This window comes from Chelonia mydas, chromosome 21, assembly GCF_015237465.2.
Source record: "Chelonia mydas isolate rCheMyd1 chromosome 21, rCheMyd1.pri.v2, whole genome shotgun sequence".
NCBI classification, from domain to species: domain Eukaryota; kingdom Metazoa; phylum Chordata; order Testudines; family Cheloniidae; genus Chelonia; species Chelonia mydas.
In genome coordinates, this window is record NC_051261.2 from 1,900,280 (window position 1) to 1,914,051 (window position 13,772).

At 47.9% G+C, this 13,772-nt stretch overlaps 1 protein-coding gene across 4 annotated transcripts in view; it reads left to right on the top strand.

Moving 5' to 3' along the window:
• The first annotated feature begins 851 nt into the window (after positions 1–851).
• SLC16A1 (solute carrier family 16 member 1) overlaps positions 852–13,772 on the top strand; it is a 31,139-nt gene continuing 18,218 nt past the window's right edge. The window contains exons 1-3 of one of the 4 annotated variants that reach the window (XM_037884900.2): positions 852–977; positions 5,664–5,773; positions 9,424–9,478. The gene's annotated coding sequence lies outside the window, so the exon portion shown is untranslated. The remainder of the gene's footprint in view (positions 978–5,663; positions 5,774–9,423; positions 9,479–13,772) is intronic. The other 3 variants (XM_037884902.2, XM_037884903.2, XM_043533415.1) reach the window with 3 other exon arrangements.

The following is a 13,772-nucleotide window of genomic DNA, read 5'->3' on the forward strand; positions in this document are numbered from 1 at the left end:
TTATGTAGCCTGTTGTAAAACTAGGCAAATATCTAGATGCGTTGACATACCCCCTGAAAGACCTCTGTGTACCCCCCGGCCTACAAGTACCCCCACTTGCGACCTGCTGCCCTAGCCATAGGGCTGTTCGCGCTCACCAGTGGGGCTCTTTGGTGCGTGAGGTTGTTTGTTTTACAAAAAATGTCAGAAAGTTTCTGTTTCCATTCCACATCAGAATGAAAAACAAACGTGCAACTCTCCGAGCGTCTCACCGGACGGAGACGTTGTTTTGCAGCCAGGCCCAGGCCACGAGCCCCGTGCCGGGCCACGCGGTGCCGCGCTCTGTGCCCGGCTCTGCAGGGGCTGCTCCGCAAGCGCTGGGCTCTGCCGGGGGGCCTCAGCTGTGGCCCCGCACGGAGCCAGCCAGGGGCCCGGTGGAGCCCCGGGCCTAGGTGGGGGCCACAGCGCCGGGGGGGCCAGGGGCCAAATCCGGGCCACCAGAGGCTGGAGCAGACCCCGCAGTCTGTCTAGTGACTTGTCACGGGCGCTGTGCTCGGCGTGTCTCATGATTTGTTCTGGAGTCTGGACTTTGGCTCTGTCCTGACCAAGAAGTTTGGACCTTGACAAAAAAGAACTGACCCGCCCCCGCCCCCCCGCCGTGAGGGGCCGAGCGTGGGCCGCCCCCTCGCAGCGGGACATTCTGGGGTCACAGGAGCCTGGCCCCCCCCCCAGCGCCCCGCCCAGGCCTGCACCCCCCAGCGCCCCGCCCAGGCCTGCACCCCTCAGCGCCCCCCCACAGCGCGCAGGGCAGCCGCCGCCGGGCTGGCCCCGCCCCTCCCCGCCGGGCTGGCCCCGCCCCTCCCCGCCGGGCTGGCCCCGCCCAGCTCCGCTCCCTGCGCGCGGGCGCCCGGCCGGGACCTTAAAGAGCCGGGGGGCGGGCGCGAGCCGGCTGGGAGCGGATCGGCCGGCGGAGAGCGCGGCGCGCGCCGTGAGCACAGGTAGGGCCGCCCCCTCCCCACGTGGCGGGCTCGGGGGTCGGGACCGGCCTGAGGCCGGGGAGCGGGGGAGTGTGAGAGGGGTTGGAAGGGCTGGAGTGGGGGTCACGGGGAGGGGTTACAAGTACTGGGGTTGGGGGCAGGATGAGGCGGGGGGGTCACTGGTGGCCGGTGGTGGGAGTGGGGTTGCAAAGACTGGGATGGGGGGGTCAGTGGTGGGGGGAAGGGATGGGCGGTGATAGGGTGGGGGAGGGGTTACAAGTACTGGGGTTGGGGGCAGGATGGGATTGGGGGTTATGGGGACTGGGGAAGGGGGGGTCATTGTTGTGGGGGTTACAAGTACTGGGCTTGGGGGCAGGATGGGAGATATGGGTAGGGGAGCCTGAGGTGGGGGTGGCTCACAGGAGACTTGCAGGCACTGGCGGTGGGGAGGGCTATGGAAGCCTGATATGGTGGAGAGGGGGGTCCCTGGGGTGGGTGCTGCAGGTTTCTGGCTAGGTAAGAGCTCACTGGTGGGGCGTTTGAGCTCGTGCTGGCTGATGGATGAGGGCCCCTGTCGGGGATGCTTGCTCTCTGTGGCACATGGCCTTTCCTCTCTAGGGCCTCAGTTTTCTCTAGTCCCAGGTCAGGGGGCAGTAAGTGGCTAACAGGGCTTGTGGGGAAGGACGTGGGGCCTTTAGCTGCTAAGGCATGTGTTGGAATGGGGTTTGGGAGTTCTGGGAAGTGTATTAATAGGGGGTTTTTTGCCTCTAAAGGTATTCCATTACAGCCCCACGCTGGGGGGACTGGCTTTGTTTGGGAGGCATGGGAGAATCAGTCCCCAAGTGGGGATTGTGTGTGGGAAGGCTTTGCTGATGCTTCCCATGCTGTACCTTTGCTACATATGGGCAGAAACAGAGGATTTCTGTTTCAGGGCTATTAATCTGGTGCACTGTACTATCATCAAAATGTTTGTTTTAATGTAGTTGGTTTAATTGGCTGTGGATGACTCTCCTTAACTTTGGCACAGATGTGCTCACTGGGATGGAAAGCATAAAGTACAGTTTCAGCACTTGATACGTTACAAAGTTTCCAGGAGGCAAACCTCACTTTTTGGGTACATTGCTGGTGTTCCCCTAGGAAAGAACGTGTGATTCCAGGCTGCAAAGCAGTGCTAGCTTCAAAATCACCAATATGGCTCTTTTTAGAATAGGTTTTTGATCGCTGCAAGGGATGTGCTCTGGGTTGGGTCAAATGAAGTTTCTCCATTTACTTTTGGAAAGGATTTGTCTAGTGCATCTTCAGTTCTGTAACAGCCTGAGCTTTTGAATTACTGATGTTTCCTGACAAACTTTGAAAATGTTCCCTGCTTAGACACCATTCTGCTGAAATCCTATATTCTGTGTTGCTTTCTTCAGTAGTAAGTGTGGTCTAGCAGTTAGTTCATAGAACAGAGTTCTGGGTTCTACTCCAGGATCGGCCACTGACTTGCTGTGGGCTGTAGGCAAGTTGCTTAACCTCTGCCTCATTTCCCCCCATTTAGGGAAACTACTTGCCTATATCACAGAGGTACTAAGGCTTAATTTTCATAAAATCCTTTCAAATCCTCTGAAAACTACTACAGAAGTCAAATGACTTGTCACTTAAAAAATGGGACCCTTGTTCTTTAGGTGCTAGCTTGCTCCCGGAGGCCTGAACTCATAATTCCATCTAGTAAGGATATTATTATTTTAAAGGGGAAGAGCTACAGGAAAAAATGATACAATGTGGAATCATCTCTCTCTATGATAGAGCAGTGGATGTTTCGGCTCTTCATTTGTCTACTGTACCCGACTTGCTAATCCTGTTTCTCTCCTAAATTCATTTTTAAATCTGCTGGATATTTTGGAGGGTCTGCGCACTTACATCCTGAAGCATTTAGAGTGTTGTATTTTGCTTGTCCCTGATTTCTTCCCTTCTTTCTTACTAAGAAAATCTTTGAAACTTTTAAAAATACAAACTTTGCTACCTTAATTTTTTTCTGCCACTCTAACTTAGGCCTAAACTTAGGTTGATATAGGTACGATGCTCCAGGGTGTGCAAAATTCACACCCCTGACTCTGTAGCTATGCAGACCTAACCACTGGTGTGGACGCACCTACATCAATGGAAATATGCTTCCACCAACCTAGCGACCATTGTTTGGGGAGGTGGAGTTTCTCCTTCTGTTGCTCTAGTCTGCATCTATGCTATGAGGTTGCAGCACAGGGATGGCGCAGTAACTATGCCACTATAGCTTCTGAACCCTATAGCATAGGTATGGCCTTATAATTGACACTCTCTAGGAAAGAGCAGAAGTCCTTTTCCATCATGTCTTTCCTTTCTGTGCCAGTCAAACTCAGAATTATGATTTGGCAGCTGAAAGTTTGTTTTGGGGACTGGAAGGGAGAAGCCCTTATTATTATACAAAGATCTGCAACAACAACAACAAAGGGGGATGCCTGGCTGGCCGCTTCCTGTGAGCAGAGTGTTGTGTGTGGGTCACCCTGAATGGTAGTTCCTGTTACAGCCTTGGAGTCTATGGTGTAAAGGATTTCAACGCTAAAACTTGCCTCACTCTACTACTGGTTAAGCTTGTGGTCCTAGCACAATGAGGCTGGTTAAGTTAACGATTTTTAGTGGTGGATATTGGGTACATATCATTGTGGGGTTGTTGCTTGCTTCTCTCTGTACTTCCCCTTCCACTCCTGCTGATGAAACACTGCACCATTCCTGCACCTCAAGGCTTTCATTGTAGCAATAAGGATGGGTGGACAAGTGAGGGGACTGCTTCCTGCAGCTAGCTATGTCACTGGGGACTTGTGAATTTACCTACTAGAGGGCTCTTCCAAATGAAGAGCGCGAATGAAACATTTGTAAGAATTAATTTAGAGGAAGTTAAAGATGCTCTTAAACTTTTGCTATTTTTATCAGGAATACCCTGAAATGCAGAGTGCATCCTGCTTCTTGATTCCTTGCATTTAACCATGTGCTTGTATCTGCTCTATTAATATAATACTGTAATATAAGGCAGTTACTGTTTGTCTAGATGGCGCAAGACCTTGCTCTGGAAGGGCACTTCAGCTGTTCATGTTCTTGTCAATCTGTGAGTTGTTGGGAGCAATGCTTGACACTGTCTCTCATGACTGATGCAATCCAGGGAACAGCACAGTAAAATGTGACCTACTTTGCTTAGTGGCTAATGCTGTGTCCCCATCTGTAAGGGGAGTACAGGAACCTAATTCTAGTTAGGAGTGGGTCTGCACAATATATGCAAACTTCATTTGTACTTTTCAGGGGTCGTTCATTCTTGTCCTTCTAGGTCATTTGTACCCAAAATAACTGCCAATAGCCTCCTTGATTCCCTGTACCAAAAGAAGGAAAATATTGCTGGTTTACCTTTTCTGGGGTTGAGATTTATAATAAAAAATTTCAGGCTTTTTACTGACTAACATAACATATCACACAGCATCTCTTCTGCTTATGCTTGTCTGTGGTCTGAGAGCTCAACCCCAGAGGTGAAAGTGAGCCGGTATGCCCCGGGACGGCGTACTGGCAAGAGCTGGTGCACTGTACTGAGGCAGCCCGGCTTCCCCAGGGGCAATTTAAAGGGCCTCCAGAGCCCTGCTGCTGGAGCCCTAGGGTAGAGGCTGCAGGCCTCCAGCAGTTATTTAAAGGGCCTGGGGCGCCCTGCTTCCCCGGGCTCTGGCAGCTAATTAAAGGACCGGGGCAGTAGAAGCAGGGGAGCCCTGGGCCCTTTAAATAGCCCCTGGATCCCTGGGCTGCTGCTGCTACCCCAGTGGGGGAGGTGGGATGGGGCTGGCTCTGGCTCTGACCCCCCTCAGCCCCGCCCCTTCTGTCCTAGGCCCCGCCCCTTCCAGGGGCCAGAGCTGGCCCCAGCGTACTGGTACCGGTAAGTCGGTTGACTTACTTTCACCCCTGCTCAACCCCTCTAAATAAAATTCCCACTGATAAGCCTGGTAAGTTTAGGTTTCAAGTGTGAGGCCTTTTAGGTGAGTTGTATCTTAATATCTTGTATATGGAAGGAATGGAGCCCTTTTAGTCCACTTGCTGTTACACCCACAAAAAAAAAACACTGGTGATTCTCCTAACAAATTGCACTCTGTATCTCATTATGTACTGAAATGACCTGTGGAGTGGAGTAGAACTTTGTTATTACTGTACAGATATAGCATTTAACTGGTTCTTTGCACTCTCATGTGCTCCTGGTGCTAAAATGTATGGCCTGATTTGTTTTTTTTAAATAGCTGCAGAGCTTCAGGATTTTGCTGAATGGCAGGTGCTCAGTAGTTCTGAAATCAGACCATTGTAGCCTAAATAAACAGTTTGAACCAGATCAGTACTCCCTAAGCAGATCTCAGCGTTTAGTGTTTGTTTTTAACACCACAGGATGTCTGATGTGCATGTGCTATTGCATAGGCTGTTTGGTAAGAAACGGCTGCTACTCTGAAACCTGGTAAGAAATCTTTTATCCTAAGAAAATGTAGGCCTTCATTATCTAAGTAGCTAGCTTAATTTCTACATATAGTAAAAGAAAATGGCTTAAAGCAGGGTTAGTCAATAGGCAGACTGCAGGCCAAATCTGGACCGCCAGATGCTTTTGAATGGACCCTGAAATCATTTTATTTACTTATTATTATCGTTGTTGTTTGTTTTTTCTCTGGAGTCTAGACCTTGACTATACTTTGACCAAAAAATTTGGATCTTGACAGAAAATAATTGACTGCCCCAGCTTAAAAGTGACTTAACGCAAGTTTTAAAACTTCAGACTTGGTTACACGGTAAGAATTAGTCCGCCTTCTTTTTGTACACTTTTAACTTGGTAACATAAAGTACTAGTGCTTGATGACCACTTTAGATAAGCTATTACCAGCAGGAGAGTGGGGTGGGAGGAGGTATTGTTTCATGGTCTCTGTGTGTATATAATGTCTTCTGCAGTTTCCACAGTATGCATCCGATGAAGTGAGCTGTAGCTCACGAAAGCTCATGCTCAAATAAATTGGTTAGTCTCTAAGGTGCCACAAGTACTCCTTTTCTTTTTGCGAATACAGACTAACATGGCTGTTACTCTGAAACCTGTTTTTTATGACTGACAAATTGCAAGTGTTAGCTAAATGGGCAAGACTGAATTGTAAAGATCAAGCCAGAGTCAACTGAATTGTCCTATAAAAATACTGAGCTTCACCATTCTGACCTAATTGCACTTGGGTTTTTTCTTTTAATGTCCTTGTGCCATTTTACAGCCTTGATACTGAAATTGCTAAAAGGTAATAGAAGCTTGTATGGGAGGAGAATACAAAGAGTGGAGTCCTATCTGTTTTCTTGTTGACTAGTGTATGAATTGGCTGGCTTATTTCCAGTAGACCTACAATAACTCAAAGAACTCCTAAGCCATATAAGGTCTACATTTTTAACAATTAGAGTAATTAACCAGCGGAGCAGCTTACCAATGGATTTGCTGGTTTCTCCATCACTTGCAGTCTTTAAAACAAGATTGGCTGTGTCTCTGACAGACATGCTATAGTGCAGCCACGCATTATTGGACTTGATATAAGGATTATTGGGTGGAATTCTGTGGCTTGTGTTATGCTCCTCTGGTCTCACCTCCTGCACAGTGATTCTGTTCTGGCCTTAATCTGCTGTAGATGGCAAACAGTTCATAAATTTGGAATAATAATCTAGGAGCCAAGTTTCAGAGGTGTAACTCTATGTAAACTGTACAAGTTCACTGCAGCTGTCCCATTTCGCATTTCATCTTTGTCTCCTATGACCCACTTGCCACTGCTGTATTTTTATTTGTATTGCAGTAGTGCTTACGTGTTGCAGTCATGGACCAGGACCCCATTGTGCTAGGCACTGTAAAGACACAACAAGGGCTGTCCCTGTCCTAGAGAGTTTACGATCTCGGTACAAGACAAGAGATAGCAGGTGGATACGGACAGACAGACGGAAGCCCAAGGAACTGCTAGTTCTCATTGCTGTATTAAATGAGTGTAGAGATGGTGTTTATGCAGCTTGTCCTTTCCTGGAGGCAGCAAATCTGTTGGATGACCCCATTCAAGTGTGGAGCTGTTCCACTGAGGTCCAGTTGCTGTTCAGATGTTTCTACCATTCTTCCATGCCTTCTCAGATTTGGTGTGACCATCTCCTGATGCCAGTTCTAGCTGATAACCCTGAACACTGATCAAGCTACTTCACAGAAAATCATGATGAAAATAGCTGGGTTTTTTTTTTAATGAAAAGAGACGTCTGAAATCTGAAAGTAAAACAAGAATTTTACTTTCATTGCTGCCTCTATGTACCTGAACATGTCTTATATAAGTGTAAGAGTCCCCTGCTCATGCTAAATTACACCTTTTATAAACCAATGAATAAGGCAGTTCAATGCAGGTTGTCTGCATTCTTGGGTGCTTTTGTACCTTGTTGTTGGAAGACATGGTATGTGAGGCTACCCTACTGTCTGGGCATAGTATGAAGTGGGAAGATGAATGGAAGATGTGCCAGTTCTGGTTCTGAATGCATGATACTTGTGATGGGGTGTCTGTAATTTAGATCTCTGACAGCATAAAAGAGGAGAATTCTATTTTGCTCTGTTGTTTGCAAGGATGGGGGTGGATGGAGGGTGTTGTCTCATGCTTGAAATCTACATAACTAGATACTGACTTAAAAATTAAATCTACAGACCAATTGCATTGGGCAACTGCATTATATGCTCCCCTATGCTGCCCTGGACATGATCTCAACCTGTCCTGGTCCCTTAGGTACTGGACTAAGAGCATCAAACGAGAGATTCCACTGCAAGTTAAATCTAATTTAAACATTGTGGCACTGGTTTTATTGTTGCACTTGCAGCTTTTATGACTTTTTTTCTCCTCCTCCCCTCATGAAACCAGCTTATATGAAGTAGTTTTACAAGGAAATGTGGGTCTCTTCCCACCATTGTTAGTATGACTCATTTATGAGAGAGCATTGAGAAGCTGGCAGTGTACAATTATGTAAAATTCAAAGATGTTGTGTGCAGGGTTATATTTAATACTTGGAGCCACTTCTGATCAAACATTGTCACATAAGTGACTTTAAAACACTCCCTGATAGTCTAAAGCCTCATCTGTGCTACTAAGTTGGGTGAACGGTAAGTCAGCTGGGGTCAACCTATTTGTGCACACGTCCGCACTAAAATTTGTCTCCCGTTGATGTAAGAGACGCAGTAAAACCATCTCCCTGCATGGCACGGAGCCACCCACTGAGCTCGAAATGGTGAGCATTGATACTAACAATTTTCTAGCAGTTGCCCCATTATGCCCATTCTCTGTTACAGTGACCACACTGGTCACTATTGTGAACTCCACTGCCCAGGGGTCACAGAGTCTGGAAGCCACCTCCATCCCCGTAGAATAGCCTGTGTATTTTTGAAATGCCTTTTCCTGGGTGCCCAGCTCGGCAAGCACACCCAGCAGTACTCCCTTGTTGTGTGCAGCTGACCATGCTGTCTCCATGCGCTAGACATGCCCCTGTCTGGAGCAAGCAGGAGGTACTGATCTCCTCCCCACAGGCGCAGAAGAGGCTGAGCAAGCACAGCTATGGACCAGCCATAGAAATGTGGATGTCTGACCAGCCCTAGTGCAGTGTGAAAGTGAAGGAACTGCATTAGGCATACTATGAGGCCAGGAGCAAAACAATCTGCTTTTGATTATTTCTGCCTTGCAGAGGTCTGGCTCCATGCTTGTTAAATACAGTAATTAAATTGAGGGCCTCATATAGTTACTTTAGCAAGCTCTGCAGTGTGGACTGGGGACTCTATTTCCCCTAGTAGTGATTTTTTTTTTTTTAGTGGGGTGGGTGGGTGTGTGTGTGTGTGTTAAATCCTGAAGATATATAATACCTTTTTGTCGTGTGATTTGATTCCTGTTACTGGCTTGGACAGACTTTAAAGATCACTTAATAGGAAACTTTTATCTCTGTGCAGTTTAACAGGGTCTGATGTGAAGTCTCTGCTATTAGCCCCTCACTTTTTTCTGTGCTACTTCATCTGCAATGTCATCTACAACCACTAAGCTTTCTATTTGCTGAGCCTGGGGAATCTGAGTAATCCACTCTAGTCCCCACCTAGTTAGAAGGCAAATTGGCTGTAGGTGAATTCAGGAAAATGCTTGTTAACAGGAAGTATTTTGGCCAAGAAAGTGTTTCCTCTCCAAATCTTCTGGTGCTCTTAAAATTCTGCTGTAAACCTGCTCTCAACACTCCTCGTCTGACTCCTCACCTGTCTGGAACGAGGGATTGGCAGTTATGGTTCACAGTGTTGGTTGTATTTGCTGCGTCACCAAACACTTGACACACAAAGGGTGCTCTTTGGCCATGTCATAGAATCATAGAGATCACAAGGGTAATCCAGTCTAACCCACTCCCCTTTTTTCCCCCTTCTCCCTACTAGGAGGAGTGAGTCCGTCTCCCTGGTCTATGAGAATCTTCTGAATCCGCATCACAAGGTATGTGAGCCAAGGAGTGTCTCCACAGGCAGCATATGCTCAAATATAAAAAAGCCTGATTTTTTTTGTGATACCATCCACTCCCCTGTTCCGTTTCTGAGTCGCTCAATTTGCCTCTTACAGTCCCATCACAGACAGGACACAATAATGCATGCAATCCAACTCTCTGACCACATGGAGTCTCAGCCCCAGTGATTCACTCTCCCCTCACTAGGGACTGGGGTAGAGTCCACTTCCACTTTTGACTCATGAGTTCTAGCATGTTTCCCTAGGACGTCCTTCAGAATTTTATTCCAAGCTTAAACATCATCCTGCCTTCAACTGTGATTGGAGAGATCTTGCTATAGCCAACACCCATCGGCTATTTTAGTAAGGGGTGGTATAAAGTAGGCAACAGATCAGAAAGGGAATTTGTGCCAGTCTAACAGCTGGCACTGCATAAGGATGTGAGGGTGACTGGGCAGCTCCAGTACTTCTCATTTATGTAGTTTCGCTATGATAATAGTATCACAGTATCACAGCTTCTGGAGACTGCTTTTTCGGACTACAGATAAGAACAGCTGCTATCTAGTCTGTTTTATGAGTATTGGGTGCTGCCTTTGGGCATTTATCAGTCTATCACCCTGTGGTTTGTGGATTGGAGTGCATCTCAAAAGATGCTGGCCATTCTTAATATAACAGTAGGCCTGGCTGGGAGTGAGTGGGGGGTGTCATGGTACTACCATTTACTTGTGGGACAAACTAAACTGTTGATAGCATGAAACAATGAGCGTTGTCTACAGCTCTTTCTGTGGGTTGATGTCCTTAAGTTCCCTGATGCCTGCTGCTGACCTTATCTCACCCCTTGCACAAATACTGTGGCTGAGTAGGTCCTCAATTGCCCATTGTGTAGTGCAGAGCCCTTGTGAGTCATATATCCCATGTGCAGCTGGGTTAAACCCCCAGCTAGGGGTACGGAGTGGACTTTTGTCCCCCAACCTAATTCTCTAAATCCACTTAAAGCCAGCAAAATTGGTGTTTCATTAGCTTGCAGTGAGCCCTAATTCAGCTCCTTCCTGCCCAGGCAAGGACTGTTGACTTTAAAGCAATAAAAACCACTTCCAACTGGAGGAAAGGCCTCTGAGTTGCTCAGGAGCACGCGCTTTTGCTGCAACCCAGTAAGGAAATACGCTGTCATAGGGTTCTTCCAGACTAAGCTTATGGCTGGGGGCAGAATTCCCACCTGAATTTGCACTGTGTAACACTACCCCTTGCTCTGTGAAGTGTACTGCCTGGATGACAGGCAGCGATGTAAACTGACCTAGTGATGCAGAGGTGGTGTGGAGTGAAGTGCTTTGCATTCTGCTAGAATTGGGGTGGTGTTGTATAATGGGTACATTGATTAGAAGATTCAGTGTTTAACAAGTATTTTCCACTGAATGCATCCAGTGCAGTGAGCTGTAGCTCACAAAAGCTTATGCTCTAATAAATTTGTTAGTCTCTAAGGTGCCACAAGTCCTCCTTTTCTTTTTAGTATTTAACAAGTTACCACAGAGTACCACTTCCTGTAGCTCACTTATTTCTTGTCTGATCTCAGATGTCACTGTTTTGTAACTGCTAATAGAAGCCATTACACAATCAGACTTCCCTGAGCAGAGTCCGGATAGTAACTCATTATATTTCACAGCCGTAAGACTTGGCTTTGGTTCTTTAGTGTTTAGTAGGCCTCTGTTTCCATTCTCATAGGAGACTCGCTAGCCCTGGGAATGAGTTTGGGTTGCTTTGCGAGCCCTTTATAACAGAGGAATGCATCTGATTGGGTTCTAGCATGTGGTCTGTAAATTAAAGTGGGATAGAGCATTCTGATACTTGTAGTCTCTCTAGGCTACAAGATGAGGGTGGTTGTAACTGGTTCATTTTATTCAATATGGGGGATGTGCTATGAGTGCAGGGTTTTTTTGTGGGGGAAAGGGAGGGCTTGGGGGAGCTGGCATGGTAGAGACTAGCTGTTTATGATACAGGGAGGGAAACTATCAGATGGGACAGATTCAACCTCTCCTGCCCTCTCGCCGGGGGAGGGCAGCAGAGTGTGTGTGGTGGGAAGGGAGCCTGGGCTGGATCTGGTGGAGGCTGTGTGCACTTGGCTCAATTTGTCGTTCTACGAGAGAAACTAAATTGTGATTGAAAATAAAGGGTAAGGTTTTCAGAAGTGCCCAAGTTTCTAATTTGGACATGTTAGAGATGCCTGCTGGCTCCTTTGGAAGAATGGGAGTGCTTTTAAAATGCTGCCCGTGGAGCATGCAGATGGCAGTGAGCAGCAGGAAAGAAGCAGAAGATTAAACCAGTTGCATTTTCCATGTGCCTCTCTTCCGAAAGACTGGCTCTTCCTGTCCAGCTCCTGGTGCTGTTCTTACGGAGCAATTAATGCTACACTTTGCTGCTTAGTACAGGGGCAAGGCTCTGAATGGAAAGCAGAGCGAGGCTTGCTGAGATGGCCATGCCTCTGCTAATGACCAGATCTACTGAAAACACCTGTCTCTGAAGCTTCAGATGCCATGTGGCTATTGGACAGATTAAGTTAAACTGGAGGCAGCTGGATTGGCTTCTGCAGCAGCAGGAAGAAGCAAAATATTTCCCAAATGCATGAGGATGTAATCAGCAGGAAGACAGACAAACATAAATAAAGCCTGATAAGAGCATCTTACTTGGGAATTTATTTTTAGAATGCTGACCATGGCTTTGGTAACAGGTCAGTGGCATGCCAAATCTTACGGCCCAGGGAAAAACACAATGTTTGGCTTTAGTAGGAATAGTAGGTAATCCTTGTTCCAGTGGCTGTGGGTTTTTTCTAGTTTCTGTGAAGTGTAGACACTGAGAATTGGATTCTGCTTTGCAGTTAGTGCTACAGGAGCCAAGGGGAAACTTTCTAAAACAGCAACAGGAATAATTCCTGACTGCCGGCACCTTCTGACACCTTGGGCCAGTCACTTCACCTATCTATCCCTTCCCCGTCTTGAGCTAGCCTGTGGGTTTAGATTATAACCACTGTGGGGCAGGGACTGTTTCTTGCTATGTGTTTAGACAGCACCCAGCACACTGGGGCCTTCCTGTTGATTGGGACCTTCTGTTGCTACTGTATTACAAAAAAATAGGTAAAAAGTAAAATACTTGTGTCCAAACACTGTAAAGCATGTAAAATTCATGTGACTCTCCACCAGGGAATTCTGGGGAGGGAAATTCCCATTGATGGGAGCTTTAGTGGAGAAAAAGGCCTAGCAGCTTCTAGCAACGTGCTACTGTGTTACTTAAACCTTGCTCCAAGCAGTCTTGGCCTCTGTTTCTGAAATAAGGTTGAATGTGGTTTGTCTGAATTTGAAGCAGATTGGTGCTCAGAACCCGTTCAACTGCATACCTATTGTCAGTGACAGGTCACGGGTTAGTCAGACAGCTCAGAGCAGGGTAGGGTGGCATGGTAGTAAAAATCCTTGTCTTGTCTACACTAGAGCTTGTGATGAACTCTGGGAACAAAGTTTTGGGTCCTGCCCACTTGAGGCTTTGTCTTGTTTGCAAGTCAGAAGGGTGGAAGTCTTTCTCTTTTCAGCCTTCATGGATGAATTCTGATAATTGCTCAAGGTAACATCCTCCACAGCAGAGGCGGGCAAACTATGGCCCGCGGGACTGTCCTGCCTGGCCCTTGAGCTCCTGGCCTTGGAGGCTAGCCCCCGGCCCCTCCCCTTCTGTCCCCCCTCCCGTGGAGCCTCAGCTTGCTGTGCTGCCAGCGCTCTGGGCGGCGGGGCTGTGAGCTCCTGCCGGGCAGTGCAGCAGCATGGCTGGCTCCAGCCAGGTGGCACGGCTGCCAGTCCTGCTGCTGAGCAGCAAGATAAGAGGGCAGGGAGTGGGGAGGTTGGTTAAGGGGCAATGGGTCCCAGGGGGAAGTCAGAAGACAGGGGGCGGAGGTTCTGGGGGTGGGGGTGCCGTCAGGGGACAAGGAACGGGGTGGGGTGGATAGATGTGGGAGTCCCGGGGGGCCTGTCAGGAGGCAGGGGAGTGGAGGGTCCCGGGAGGGGGCGGTCAGGGGACAAAGAGTGGGGAGTTGGATGGGTCAGGAGTTCTGAGGGGGGCAGTCAAGGGGCAGGAAGTGGGAAGGAGCAAATAGGGGGCCGGGGGCCAGGCTGTTTGGGGAGGCACAGCCTACCCAGCCCTCCATACGGTTTCGGAACCCCAATGTGGCGCTCAGGCAAAAAGTTTGCCCACCCCTGCTCCACAGTGATGGCTTCTAACAGTTCAGCAGATGGGGAAGATGAGATGCATGCTT